A 13,819-nucleotide genomic window follows, 5' to 3' on the forward strand; every position below is an offset into this window, starting at 1 on the left:
CGGGGACAGGGACAGGGATAGGAATGGTGCGAATGCACTGCAAACTACGCAGACACCTGGTGTGAGGCGAGGCGAGCCGAGGCGAGGCGAGGCGAGGCGAAGCGAGGCGAGGCGAGGCGAGGAAGCCCACATCGCTACCAGTGGGCCCTCCAGCACGACACTGCCACACCCCGCACAGGCCCTCCGCTGAACACCAGGGACAAGATGCGTCCTCCGCTAGTGTCGAAGGCTACACGCGCCCAGCGAATGACAGGGGGTGCAACGAGCAGCAGTGCGTCTCACACACGCGGCGGTGCGCCCGCCAATTAGGCCGTCACTCTGCTGGGACGCCGGGCGCGCCTCCCCGCGCCGTCCTCGAGGAACTGGCGGTTGCGGAAGGAAGCGCTTTCGTCAAATGCGGCCGAAAACTAACATTTTGTGTGTTGGGAGAAAAGCCGAACGCGAATTCTGCCGTGCTCCTACATTAGATGAGCGCCAACGGCCATACCATGATGAATACACAGGTTCTCGTCCGATCACCGAAGTTAAGCATCATCGGGCACGGCTAGTACTTGGATGGGTGACCGCCTGGGAAACCCGGGTGCTGTTGGCTCCCTTCCTGTTTTTTTTTTGTCATGTCGCCAGCCCAATTTTCAAACTACCTTTCTGTTGTGACAAAGATGCTTCCTTAAGCCTTTTTAACTACTGTAATGGTACGAAAATGCAGTAATTAACTCAGTTTGAGGGAGAATGTGCTAACCAAGTTTGCCAAGAAGACTTTGAAAACGACAAAACACTACGAATCGGCAGGTGATTTCTGAAATACGTCACCGCCTATTGTTGTGTAGGAGTGTAGAGTTCCAAATTTGATTTGTAACCACGAATTTATTCCTTAGTCGTCTCGTCTCGTCTCGTCTCGTCTCGTCCCGCAGACGTTTGTCGTGCTTGCGCTGTCATATGGACCACGACCCGAGCGGCAGCGAGCGGCAGTCGAGCAAATTCGGGACAAGTCGGCACGGGGACAGGGACAGGGATAGGAATGGTGCGAATGCACTGCAAACTACGCAGACACCTGGTGTGAGGCGAGGCGAGCCGAGGCGAGGCGAGGCGAGGCGAAGCGAGGAAGCCCACATCGCTACCAGTGGGCCCTCCAGCACGACATTGCCACACCCCGCACAGGCCCTCCGCTGAACACCAGGGACAAGGTGCGTCCTCCGCTAGTGTCGAAGGCTGCACGCGCCCAGCGAATGACAGGGGGTGCAACGAGCAGCAGTGCGTCTCACACACGCGGCGGTGCGCCCGCCAATTCGGCCGTCACTCCGCTGGGACGCAGGGCGCGCCTCCCCGCGCGGTCCTCGAGGAACTGGCGGTTGCGGAAGGAAGCGCTTTCGTCAAATGCGGCCGAAAACTAACATTTTGTGTGTTGGGAGAAAAGCCGAACGCGAATTCTGCCGTGCTCCTACATTAGATGAGCGCCAACGGCCATACCATGATGAATACACAGGTTCTCGTCCGATCACCGAAGTTAAGCATCATCGGGCACGGCTAGTACTTGGATGGGTGACCGCCTGGGAAACCCGGGTGCTGTTGGCTCCCTTCCTGTTTTTTTTTTTGTCATGTCGCCAGCCCAATTTTCAAACTACCTTTCTGTTGTGACAAAGATGCTTCCTTAAGCCTTTTAAACTACTGTAATGGTACGAAAATGCAGTAATTAACTCAGTTTGAGGGAGAATGTGCTAACCAAGTTTGCCAGGAAGACTTTGAAAACGACAAAACACTACGAATCGGCAAATGATTTCTGAAATACGTCACCGCCTATTGTTGTGTAGGAGTGTAGAGTTCCAAATTTGATTTGTAACCACGAATTTATTCCTTAGTCGTCTCGTCTCGTCTCGTCCCGCAGACGTTTGTCGTGCTTGCGCTGTCATATGGACCACGACCCGAGCGGCAGCGAGCGGCAGTCGAGCAAAGTCGGGACAAGTCGGGACGGGGACAGGGACAGGGATAGGAATGGTGCGAATGCACTGCAAACTACGCAGACACCTGGTGTGAGGCGAGGCGAGGCGAGGCGAGGAAGCCCACATCGCTACCAGTGGGCCCTCCAGCACGACACTGCCACACCCCGCACAGGCCCTCCGCTGAACACCAGGGACAAGATTCGTCCTCCGCTAGTGTCGAAGGCTGCACGCACCCAACGAATGACAGGGGGTGCAACGAGCAGCAGTGCGTCTCACACACGCGGCGGTGCGCCCGCCAATTCGGCCGTCACTCTGCTGGGACGCCGGGCGCGCCTCCCCGCGCCGTCCTCGAGGAACTGGCGGTTGCGGAAGGAAGCGCTTTCGTCAAATGCGGCCGAAAACTAACATTTTGTGTGTTGGGAGAAAAGCCGAACGCGAATTCTGCCGTGCTCCTACATTAGATGAGCGCCAACGGCCATACCATGATGAATACACCGGTTCTCGTCCGATCACCGAAGTTAAGCATCATCGGGCCCGGCTAGTACTTGGATGGGTGACCGCCTGGGGAAACCCGGGTGCTGTTGGCTCCCTTCCCGTTTTTTTTTTTGTTATGTCGCCAGCCCAATTTTCAAACTACGTTTCTGTTGTGACAAAGATGCTTCCTTAAGCCTTTTAAACTACTGTAATGGTACGAAAATGCAGTAATTAATTCAGTTTGAGGGAGAATGTGCTAACCAAGTTTGCCAAGAAGACTTTGAAAACGACAAAACAGTACGAATTGGCAGGTGATTTCTGTAATACGTCACCGCCTATTGTTGTGTAGGAATGTAGAGTTCCAAATTTGATTTGTAACCACGAATTTATTCCTTAGTCGTCTCGTCTCGTCTCGTCTCGTCTCGTCCCGCAGACGTTTGTCGTGCTTGCGCTGTCATATGGACCACGACCCGAGCGGCAGCGAGCGGCAGTCGAGCAAAGTCGGGACAAGTCGGGACGGGGACAGGGACAGGGATAGGAATGGTGCGAATGCACTGCAAACTACGCAGACACCTGGTGTGAGAAGAGGCGAGGCGAGGCGAGGAAGCCCACATCGCTACCAGTGGGCCCTCCAGCACGACACTGCCACACCCCGCACAGGCCCTCCGCTGAACACCAGGGACAAGATGCGTCCTCCGCTAGTGTCGAAGGCTACACGCGCCCAGCGAATGACAGGGGGTGCAACGAGCAGCAGTGCGTCTCACACACGCGGCGGTGCGCCCGCCAATTAGGCCGTCACTCTGCTGGGACGCCGGGCGCGCCTCCCCGCGCCGTCCTCGAGGAACTGGCGGTTGCGGAAGGAAGCGCTTTCGTCAAATGCGGCCGAAAACTAACATTTTGTGTGTTGGGAGAAAAGCCGAACGCGAATTCTGCCGTGCTCCTACATTAGATGAGCGCCAACGGCCATACCATGATGAATACACAGGTTCTCGTCCGATCACCGAAGTTAAGCATCATCGGGCACGGCTAGTACTTGGATGGGTGACCGCCTGGGAAACCCGGGTGCTGTTGGCTCCCTTCCTGTTTTTTTTTTTGTCATGTCGCCAGCCCAATTTTCAAACTACCTTTCTGTTGTGACAAAGATGCTTCCTTAAGCCTTTTAAACTACTGTAATGGTACGAAAATGCAGTAATTAACTCAGTTTGAGGGAGAATGTGCTAACCAAGTTTGCCAAGAAGACTTTGAAAACGACAAAACACTACGAATCGGCAGGTGATTTCTGAAATACGTCACCGCCTATTGTTGTGTAGGAGTGTAGAGTTCCAAATTTGATTTGTATCCACGAATTTATTCCTTAGTCGTCTCGTCTCGTCTCGTCTCGTCTCGTCCCGCAGACGTTTGTCGTGCTTGCGCTGTCATATGGACCACGACCCGAGCGGCAGCGAGCGGCAGTCGAGCAAAGTCGGGACAAGTCGGGACGGGGACAGGGACAGGGATAGGAATGGTGTGAATGCACTGCAAACTACGCAGACACCTGGTGTGAGGCGAGGCGAGCCGAGGCGAGGCGAGGCGAGGCGAAGCGACGAAGCCCACATCGCTACCAGTGGGCCCTCCAGCACGACATTGCCACACCCCGCACAGGCCCACCGCTGAACACCAGGGACAAGGTGCGTCCTCCGCTAGTGTCGAAGGCTGCACGCGCCCAGCGAATGACAGGGGGTGCAACGAGCAGCAGTGCGTCTCACACACGCGGCGGTGCGCCCGCCAATTCGGCCGTCACTCTGCTGGGACGCCGGGCGCGCCTCCCCGCGCCGTCCTCGAGGAACTGGCAGTTGCGGAAGGAAGCGCTTTCGTCAAATGCGGCCGAAAACTAACATTTTGTGTGTTGGGAGAAAAGCCGAACGCGAATTCTGCCGTGCTCCTACATTAGATGAGCGCCAACGGCCATACCATGATGAATACACAGGTTCTCGTCCGATCACCGAAGTTAAGCATCATCGGGCACGGCTAGTACTTGGATGGGTGACCGCCTGGGAAACCCGGGTGCTGTTGGCTCCCTTCCTGTTTTTTTTTTTTGTCATGTCGCCAGCCCAATTTTCAAACTACCTTTCTGTTGTGACAAAGATGCTTCCTTAAGCCTTTTAAACTACTGTAATGGTACGAAAATGCAGTAATTAACTCAGTTTGAGGGAGAATGTGCTAACCAAGTTTGCCAAGAAGACTTTGAAAACGACAAAACACTACGAATCGGCAGGTGATTTCTGAAATACGTCACCGCCTATAGTTGTGTAGGAGTGTAGAGTTCCAAATTTGATTTGTAACCACGAATTTATTCCTTAGTCGTCTCGTCTCGTCTCGTCTCGTCTCGTCCCGCAGACGTTTGTCGTGCTTGCGCTGTCATATGGACCACGACCCGAGCGGCAGCGAGCGGCAGTCAAGCAAAGTCGGGACAAGTCGGGACGGGGACAGGGACAGGGATAGGAATGGTGCGAATGCACTGCAAACTACGCAGACACCTGGTGTGAGAGGAGGCGAGGCGAGGCGAGGAAGCCCACATCGCTACCAGTGGGCCCTCCAGCACGACACTGCCACACCCCGCACAGGCCCTCCGCTGAACACCAGGGACAAGATGCGTCCTCCGCTAGTGTCGAAGGCTACACGCGCCCAGCGAATGACAGGGGGTGCAACGAGCAGCAGTGCGTCTCACACACGCGGCGGTGCGCCCGCCAATTAGGCCGTCACTCTGCTGGGACGCCGGGCGCGCCTCCCCGCGCCGTCCTCGAGGAACTGGCGGTTGCGGAAGGAAGCGCTTTCGTCAAATGCGGCCGAAAACTAACATTTTGTGTGTTGGGAGAAAAGCCGAACGCGAATTCTGCCGTGCTCCTACATTAGATGAGCGCCAACGGCCATACCATGATGAATACACCGGTTCTCGTCCGATCACCGAAGTTAAGCATCATCGGGCCCGGCTAGTACTTGGATGGGTGACCGCCTGGGAAACCCGGGTGCTGTTGGCTCCCTTCCTGTTTTTTTTTGTTATGTCGCCAGCCCAATTTTCAAACTACCTTTCTGTTGTGACAAAGATGCTTCTTTAAGCCTTTTAAACTACTGTAATGGTACGAAAATGCAGTAATTAACTCAGTTTGTGGGAGAATGTGCTAACCAAGTTTGCCAAGAAGACTTTGAAAACGACAAAACAGTACGAATCGGCAGGTGATTTCTGAAATACGTCACCGCCTATTGTTGTGTAGGAGTGTAGAGTTCCAAATTTGATTTGTAACCACGAATTTATTCCTTAGTCGTCTCGTCTCGTCTCGTCTCGTCTCGTCCCGCAGACGTTTGTCGTGCTTGCGCTGTCATATGGACCACGACCCGAGCGGCAGCGAGCGGCAGTCGAGCAAAGTCGGGACAAGTCGGGACGGGGACGGGGACAGGGATAGGAATGGTGCGAATGCACTGCAAACTACGCAGACACCTGGTGTGAGGCGAGGCGTGGCGAGGCGAGGCGAGGAAGCCCACATCGCTACCAGTGGGCCCTCCAGCACGACACTGCCACACCCCGCACAGGCCCTCCACTGAACACCAGGGACAAGATGCGTCCTCCGCTAGTGTCGAAGGCTGCACGCGCCCAACGAATGACAGGGGGTGCAACGAGCAGCAGTGCGTCTCACACACGCGGCGGTGCGCCCGCCAATTCGGCCGTCACTCTGCTGGGACGCCGGGCGCGCCTCCCCGCGCCGTCCTCGAGGAACTGGCGGTTGCGGAAGGAAGCGCTTTCGTCAAATGCGGCCGAAAACTAACATTTTGTGTGTTGGGAGAAAAGCCGAACGCGAATTCTGCCGTGCTCCTACATTAGATGAGCGCCAACGGCCATACCATGATGAATACACAGGTTCTCGTCCGATCACCGAAGTTAAGCATCATCGGGCACGGCTAGTACTTGGATGGGTGACCGCCTGGGAAACCCGGGTGCTGTTGGCTCCCTTCCTGTTTTTTTTTTTGTCATGTCGCCAGCCCAATTTTCAAACTACCTTTCTGTTGTGACAAAGATGCTTCCTTAAGCCTTTTAAACTACTGTAATGGTACGAAAATGCAGTAATTAACTCAGTTTGAGGGAGAATGTGCTAACCAAGTTTGCCAAGAAGACTTTGAAAACGACAAAACACTACGAATCGGCAGGTGATTTCTGAAATACGTCACCGCCTATTGTTGTGTAGGAGTGTAGAGTTCCAAATTTGATTTGTAACCACGAATTTATTCCTTAGTCGTCTCGTCTCGTCTCGTCTCGTCTCGTCCCGCAGACGTTTGTCGTGCTTGCGCTGTCATATGGACCACGACCCGAGCGGCAGCGAGCGGCAGTCGAGCAAAGTCGGGACAAGTCGGGACGGGGACAGGGACAGGGATAGGAATGGTGCGAATGCACTGCAAACTACGCAGACACCTGGTGTGAGGCGAGGCGAGGCGAGGCGAGGAAGCCCACATCGCTACCAGTGGGCCCTCCAGCACGACACTGCCACACCCCGCACAGGCCCTCCGCTGAACACCAGGGACAAGATTCGTCCTCCGCTAGTGTCGAAGGCTGCACGCACCCAGCGAATGACAGGGGGTGCAACGAGCAGCAGTGCGTCTCACACACGCGGCGGTGCGCCCGCCAATTCGGCCGTCACTCTGCTGGGACGCCGGGCGCGCCTCCCCGCGCCGTCCTCGAGGAACTGGCGGTTGCGGAAGGAAGCGCTTTCGTCAAATGCGGCCGAAAACTAACATTTTGTGTGTTGGGAGAAAAGCCGAACGCGAATTCTGCCGTGCTCCTACATTAGATGAGCGCCAACGGCCATACCATGATGAATACACAGGTTCTCGTCCGATCACCGAAGTTAAGCATCATCGGGCACGGCTAGTACTTGGATGGGTGACCGCCTGGGAAACCCGGGTGCTGTTGGCTCCCTTCCTGTTTTTTTTTTGTCATGTCGCCAGCCCAATTTTCAAACTACCTTTCTGTTGTGACAAAGATGCTTCCTTAAGCCTTTTAAACTACTGTAATGGTACGAAAATGCAGTAATTAACTCAGTTTGAGGGAGAATGTGCTAACCAAGTTTGCCAAGAAGACTTTGAAAACGACAAAACACTACGAATCGGCAGGTGATTTCTGAAATACGTCACCGCCTATTGTTGTGTAGGAGTGTAGGGTTCCAAATTTGATTTGTAACCACGAATTTATTCCTTAGTCGTCTCGTCTCGTCTCGTCTCGTCCCGCAGACGTTTGTCGTGCTTGCGCTGTCATATGGACCACGACCCGAGCGGCAGCGAGCGGCAGTCGAGCAAAGTCGGGACAAGTCGGGACGGGGACAGGGACAGGGACAGGAATGGTGCGAATGCACTGCAAACTACGCAGACACCTGGTGTGAGGCGAGGCGAGCCGAGGCGAGGCGAGGCGAGGCGAAGCGAGGAAGCCCACATCGCTACCAGTGGGCCCTCCAGCACGACATTGCCACACCCCGCACAGGCCCTCCGCTGAACACCAGGGACAAGGTGCGTCCTCCGCTAGTGTCGAAGGCTGCACGCGCCCAGCGAATGACAGGGGGTGCAACGAGCAGCAGTGCGTCTCACACACGCGGCGGTGCGCCCGCCAATTCGGCCGTCACTCTGCTGGGACGCCGGGCGCGCCTCCCCGCGCCGTCCTCGAGGAACTGGCAGTTGCGGAAGGAAGCGCTTTCGTCAAATGCGGCCGAAAACTAACATTTTGTGTGTTGGGAGAAAAGCCGAACGCGAATTCTGCCGTGCTCCTACATTAGATGAGCGCCAACGGCCATACCATGATGAATACACAGGTTCTCGTCCGATCACCGAAGTTAAGCATCATCGGGCACGTCTAGTACTTGGATGGGTGACCGCCTGGGAAACCCGGGTGCTGTTGGCTCCCTTCCTGTTTTTTTTTTTGTCATGTCGCCAGCCCAATTTTCAAACTACCTTTCTGTTGTGACAAAGATGCTTCCTTAAGCCTTTTAAACTACTGTAATGGTACGAAAATGCAGTAATTAACTCAGTTTGAGGGAGAATGTGCTAACCAAGTTTGCCAAGAAGACTTTGAAAACGACAAAACACTACGAATCGGCAGGTGATTTCTGAAATACGTCACCGCCTATAGTTGTGTAGGAGTGTAGAGTTCCAAATTTGATTTGTAACCACGAATTTATTCCTTAGTCGTCTCGTCTCGTCTCGTCTCGTCTCGTCCCGCAGACGTTTGTAGTGCTTGCGCTGTCATATGGACCACGACCCGAGCGGCAGCGAGCGGCAGTCGAGCAAAGTCGGGACAAGTCGGGACGGGGACAGGGACAGGGATAGGAATGGTGCGAATGCACTGCAAACTACGCAGACACCTGGTGTGAGAAGAGGCGAGGCGAGGCGAGGAAGCCCACATCGCTACCAGTGGGCCCTCCAGCACGACACTGCCACACCCCGCACAGGCCCTCCGCTGAACACCAGGGACAAGATGCGTCCTCCGCTAGTGTCGAAGGCTACACGCGCCCAGCGAATGACAGGGGGTGCAACGAGCAGCAGTGCGTCTCACACACGCGGCGGTGCGCCCGCCAATTCGGCCGTCACTCTGCTGGGACGCCGGGCGCGCCTCCCCGCGCCGTCCTCGAGGAACTGGCGGTTGCGGAAGGAAGCGCTTTCGTCAAATGCGGCCGAAAACTAACATTTTGTGTGTTGGGAGAAAAGCCGAACGCGAATTCTGCCGTGCTCCTACATTAGATGAGCGCCAACGGCCATACCATGATGAATACACAGGTTCTCGTCCGATCACCGAAGTTAAGCATCATCGGGCACGGCTAGTACTTGGATGGGTGACCGCCTGGGAAACCCGGGTGCTGTTGGCTCCCTTCCTGTTTTTTTTTTGTCATGTCGCCAGCCCAATTTTCAAACTACCTTTCTGTTGTGACAAAGATGCTTCCTTAAGCCTTTTAAACTACTGTAATGGTACGAAAATGCAGTAATTAACTCAGTTTGAGGGAGAATGTGCTAACCAAGTTTGCCAAGAAGACTTTGAAAACGACAAAACACTACGAATCGGCAGGTGATTTCTGAAATACGTCACCGCCTATTGTTGTGTAGGAGTGTAGAGTTCCAAATTTGATTTGTAACCACGAATTTATTCCTTAGTCGTCTCGTCTCGTCTCGTCTCGTCTCGTCCCGCAGACGTTTGTCGTGCTTGCGCTGTCATATGGACCACGACCCGAGCGGCAGCGAGCGGCAGTCGAGCAAAGTCGGGACAAGTCGGGACGGGGACAGGGACAGGGATAGGAATGGTGCGAATGCACTGCAAACTACGCAGACACCTGGTGTGAGGCGAGGCGAGGCGTGGCGAGGCGAGGCGAGGAAGCCCACATCGCTACCAGTGGGCCCTCCAGCACGACACTGCCACACCCCGCACAGGCCCTCCGCTGAACACCAGGGACAAGATGCGTCCTCCGCTAGTGTCGAAGGCTACACGCGCCCAGCGAATGACAGGGGGTGCAACGAGCAGCAGTGCGTCTCACACACGCGGCGGTGCGCCCGCCAATTCGGCCGTCACTCTGCTGGGACGCCGGGCGCGCCTCCCCGCGCCGTCCTCGAGGAACTGGCGGTTGCGGAAGGAAGCGCTTTCGTCAAATGCGGCCGAAAACTAACATTTTGTGTGTTGGGAGAAAAGCCGAACGCGAATTCTGCCGTGCTCCTACATTAGATGAGCGCCAACGGCCATACCATGATGAATACACAGGTTCTCGTCCGATCACCGAAGTTAAGCATCATCGGGCACGGCTAGTACTTCTATGGGTGACCGCCTGGGAAACCCGGGTGCTGTTGGCTCCCTTCCTGTTTTTTTTTGTCATGTCGCCAGCCCAATTTTCAAACTACCTTTCTGTTGTGACAAAGATGCTTCCTTAAGCCTTTTAAACTACTGTAATGGTACGAAAATGCAGTAATTAACTCAGTTTGAGGGAGAATGTGCTAACCAAGTTTGCCAAGAAGACTTTGAAAACGACAAAACACTACGAATCGGCAGGTGATTTCTGAAATACGTCACCGCCTATTGTTGTGTAGGAGTGTAGAGTTCCAAATTTGATTTGTAACCACGAATTTATTCCTTAGTCGTCTCGTCTCGTCTCGTCTCGTCCCGCAGACGTTTGTCGTGCTTGCCCTGTCATATGGACCACGACCCGAGCGGCAGCGAGCGGCAGTCGAGCAAAGTCGGGACAAGTCGGGACGGGGACAGGGACAGGGATAGGAATGGTGCGAATGCACTGCAAACTACGCAGACACCTGGTGTGAGAAGAGGCGAGGCGAGGCGAGGAAGCCCACATCGCTACCAGTGGGCCCTCCAGCACGACACTGCCACACCCCGCACAGGCCCTCCGCTGAACACCAGGGACAAGATGCGTCCTCCGCTAGTGTCGAAGGCTACACGCGCCCAGCGAATGACAGGGGGTGCAACGAGCAGCAGTGCGTCTCACACACGCGGCGGTGCGCCCGCCAATTCGGCCGTCACTCTGCTGGGACGCCGGGCGCGCCTCCCCGCGCCGTCCTCGAGGAACTGGCGGTTGCGGAAGGAAGCGCTTTCGTCAAATGCGGCCGAAAACTAACATTTTGTGTGTTGGGAGAAAAGCCGAACGCGAATTCTGCCGTGCTCCTACATTAGATGAGCGCCAACGGCCATACCATGATGAATACACAGGTTCTCGTCCGATCACCGAAGTTAAGCATCATCGGGCACGGCTAGTACTTGGATGGGTGACCGCCTGGGAAACCCGGGTGCTGTTGGCTCCCTTCCTGTTTTTTTTTTTGTCATGTCGCCAGCCCAATTTTCAAACTACCTTTCTGTTGTGACAAAGATGCTTCCTTAAGCCTTTTAAACTACTGTAATGGTACGAAAATGCAGTAATTAACTCAGTTTGAGGGAGAATGTGCTAACCAAGTTTGCCAAGAAGACTTTGAAAACGACAAAACACTACGAATCGGCAGGTGATTTCTGAAATACGTCACCGCCTATTGTTGTGTAGGAGTGTAGAGTTCCAAATTTGATTTGTAACCACGAATTTATTCCTTAGTCGTCTCGTCTCGTCTCGTCTCGTCCCGCAGACGTTTGTCGTGCTTGCCCTGTCGTATGGACCACGACCCGAGCGGCAGCGAGCGGCAGTCGAGCAAAGTCGGGACAAGTCGGGACGGGGACAGGGACAGGGATAGGAATGGTGCGAATGCACTGCAAACTACGCAGACACCTGGTGTGAGAAGAGGCGAGGCGAGGCGAGGAAGCCCACATCGCTACCAGTGGGCCCTCCAGCACGACACTGCCACACCCCGCACAGGCCCTCCGCTGAACACCAGGGACAAGATGCGTCCTCCGCTAGTGTCGAAGGCTACACGCGCCCAGCGAATGACAGGGGGTGCAACGAGCAGCAGTGCGTCTCACACACGCGGCGGTGCGCCCGCCAATTCGGCCGTCACTCTGCTGGGACGCCGGGCGCGCCTCCCCGCGCCGTCCTCGAGGAACTGGCGGTTGCGGAAGGAAGCGCTTTCGTCAAATGCGGCCGAAAACTAACATTTTGTGTGTTGGGAGAAAAGCCGAACGCGAATTCTGCCGTGCTCCTACATTAGATGAGCGCCAACGGCCATACCATGATGAATACACAGGTTCTCGTCCGATCACCGAAGTTAAGCATCATCGGGCACGGCTAGTACTTGGATGGGTGACCGCCTGGGAAACCCGGGTGCTGTTGGCTCCCTTCCTGTTTTTTTTTTTGTCATGTCGCCAGCCCAATTTTCAAACTACCTTTCTGTTGTGACAAAGATGCTTCCTTAAGCCTTTTAAACTACTGTAATGGTACGAAAATGCAGTAATTAACTCAGTTTGAGGGAGAATGTGCTAACCAAGTTTGCCAAGAAGACTTTGAAAACGACAAAACACTACGAATCGGCAGGTGATTTCTGAAATACGTCACCGCCTATTGTTGTGTAGGAGTGTAGAGTTCCAAATTTGATTTGTAACCACGAATTTATTCCTTAGTCGTCTCGTCTCGTCTCGTCTCGTCTCGTCCCGCAGACGTTTGTCGTGCTTGCGCTGTCATATGGACCACGACCCGAGCGGCAGCGAGCGGCAGTCGAGCAAAGTCGGGACAAGTCGGGACGGGGACAGGGACAGGGATAGGAATGGTGCGAATGCACTGCAAACTACGCAGACACCTGGTGTGAGGCGAGGCGAGGCGAGGCGAGGAAGCCCACATCGCTACCAGTGGGCCCTCCAGCACGACACTGCCACACCCCGCACAGGCCCTCCGCTGAACACCAGGGACAAGATTCGTCCTCCGCTAGTGTCGAAGGCTGCACGCACCCAGCGAATGACAGGGGGTGCAACGAGCAGCAGTGCGTCTCACACACGCGGCGGTGCGCCCGCCAATTCGGCCGTCACTCTGCTGGGACGCCAGGCGCGCCTCCCCGCGCCGTCCTCGAGGAACTGGCGGTTGCGGAAGGAAGCGCTTTCGTCAAATGCGGCCGAAAACTAACATTTTGTGTGTTGGGAGAAAAGCCGAACGCGATTTCTGCCGTGCTCCTACATTAGACGAGCGCCAACGGCCATACCATGATGAATACACCGGTTCTCGTCCGATCACCGAAGTTAAGCATCATCGGGCCCGGCTAGTACTTGGATGGGTGACCGCCTGGGGAAACCCGGGTGCTGTTGGCTCCCTTCCCGTTTTTTTTTTTGTTATGTCGCCAGCCCAATTTTCAAACTACGTTTCTGTTGTGACAAAGATGCTTCCTTAAGCCTTTTAAACTACTGTAATGGTACGAAATTGCAGTAATTAATTCAGTTTGAGGGAGAATGTGCTAACCAAGTTTGCCAAGAAGACTTTAAAAACGACAAAACAGTACGAATTGGCAGGTGATTTCTGTAATACGTCACCGCCTATTGTTGTGTAGGAATGTAGAGTTCCAAATTTGATTTGTAACCACGAATTTATTCCTTAGTCGTCTCGTCTCGTCTCGTCTCGTCCCGCAGACGTTTGTCGTGCTTGCGCTGTCATATGGACCACGACCCGAGCGGCAGCGAGCGTCAGTCGAGCAAAGTCGGGACAAGTCGGGACGGGGACAGGGACAGGGATAGGAATGGTGCGAATGCACTGCAAACTACGCAGACACCTGGTGTGAGGCGAGGCGAGGCGTGGCGAGGCGAGGCGAGGAAGCCCACATCGCTACCAGTGGGCCCTCCAGCACGACACTGCCACACCCCGCACAGGCCCTCCGCTGAACACCAGGGACAAGATGCGTCCTCCGCTAGTGTCGAAGGCTACACGCGCCCAGCGAATGACAGGGGGTGCAACGAGCAGCAGTGCGTCTCACACACGCGGCGGTGCGCCCGCCAATTCGGCCGT

At 55.1% G+C, this 13,819-nt stretch overlaps 14 non-coding genes across 14 annotated transcripts; all 14 read left to right on the forward strand.

Annotated features, from left to right (window-relative positions):
- The first annotated feature begins 473 nt into the window (after window positions 1-473).
- Window positions 474-592, forward strand: LOC126158857 (5S ribosomal RNA). Its single transcript, XR_007533835.1, has one exon. It is a non-coding gene; the product is annotated as a 5S ribosomal RNA (ribosomal RNA).
- An 861-nt stretch (window positions 593-1,453) lies between these two features.
- On the forward strand, window positions 1,454-1,572 carry LOC126158858 (5S ribosomal RNA). Its single transcript, XR_007533836.1, has one exon. It is a non-coding gene; the product is annotated as a 5S ribosomal RNA (ribosomal RNA).
- Window positions 1,573-2,404: 832 nt separating this feature from the next.
- LOC126158602 (5S ribosomal RNA) lies at window positions 2,405-2,524 on the forward strand. Its single transcript, XR_007533596.1, has one exon. It is a non-coding gene; the product is annotated as a 5S ribosomal RNA (ribosomal RNA).
- Window positions 2,525-3,366: 842 nt separating this feature from the next.
- Window positions 3,367-3,485, forward strand: LOC126158860 (5S ribosomal RNA). The gene has a single exon (XR_007533837.1). It is a non-coding gene; the product is annotated as a 5S ribosomal RNA (ribosomal RNA).
- Window positions 3,486-4,347: 862 nt separating this feature from the next.
- Window positions 4,348-4,466, forward strand: LOC126158861 (5S ribosomal RNA). Its single transcript, XR_007533838.1, has one exon. It is a non-coding gene; the product is annotated as a 5S ribosomal RNA (ribosomal RNA).
- An 843-nt stretch (window positions 4,467-5,309) lies between these two features.
- Window positions 5,310-5,428, forward strand: LOC126158953 (5S ribosomal RNA). Its single transcript, XR_007533926.1, has one exon. It is a non-coding gene; the product is annotated as a 5S ribosomal RNA (ribosomal RNA).
- An 845-nt stretch (window positions 5,429-6,273) lies between these two features.
- LOC126158862 (5S ribosomal RNA) lies at window positions 6,274-6,392 on the forward strand. Its single transcript, XR_007533839.1, has one exon. It is a non-coding gene; the product is annotated as a 5S ribosomal RNA (ribosomal RNA).
- An 842-nt stretch (window positions 6,393-7,234) lies between these two features.
- LOC126158863 (5S ribosomal RNA) lies at window positions 7,235-7,353 on the forward strand. Its single transcript, XR_007533840.1, has one exon. It is a non-coding gene; the product is annotated as a 5S ribosomal RNA (ribosomal RNA).
- Window positions 7,354-8,209: 856 nt separating this feature from the next.
- Window positions 8,210-8,328, forward strand: LOC126158927 (5S ribosomal RNA). Its single transcript, XR_007533901.1, has one exon. It is a non-coding gene; the product is annotated as a 5S ribosomal RNA (ribosomal RNA).
- An 842-nt stretch (window positions 8,329-9,170) lies between these two features.
- On the forward strand, window positions 9,171-9,289 carry LOC126158864 (5S ribosomal RNA). The gene has a single exon (XR_007533841.1). It is a non-coding gene; the product is annotated as a 5S ribosomal RNA (ribosomal RNA).
- Window positions 9,290-10,140: 851 nt separating this feature from the next.
- LOC126158945 (5S ribosomal RNA) lies at window positions 10,141-10,259 on the forward strand. Its single transcript, XR_007533918.1, has one exon. It is a non-coding gene; the product is annotated as a 5S ribosomal RNA (ribosomal RNA).
- Window positions 10,260-11,094: 835 nt separating this feature from the next.
- LOC126158866 (5S ribosomal RNA) lies at window positions 11,095-11,213 on the forward strand. Its single transcript, XR_007533843.1, has one exon. It is a non-coding gene; the product is annotated as a 5S ribosomal RNA (ribosomal RNA).
- Window positions 11,214-12,050: 837 nt separating this feature from the next.
- Window positions 12,051-12,169, forward strand: LOC126158867 (5S ribosomal RNA). The gene has a single exon (XR_007533844.1). It is a non-coding gene; the product is annotated as a 5S ribosomal RNA (ribosomal RNA).
- Window positions 12,170-13,011: 842 nt separating this feature from the next.
- On the forward strand, window positions 13,012-13,131 carry LOC126158604 (5S ribosomal RNA). The gene has a single exon (XR_007533597.1). It is a non-coding gene; the product is annotated as a 5S ribosomal RNA (ribosomal RNA).
- The last annotated feature ends 688 nt before the right edge of the window (window positions 13,132-13,819 follow it).

This window comes from Schistocerca cancellata, unplaced genomic scaffold (genome assembly GCF_023864275.1).
Source record: "Schistocerca cancellata isolate TAMUIC-IGC-003103 unplaced genomic scaffold, iqSchCanc2.1 HiC_scaffold_1114, whole genome shotgun sequence".
Lineage (NCBI taxonomy): Eukaryota > Metazoa > Arthropoda > Insecta > Orthoptera > Acrididae > Schistocerca > Schistocerca cancellata.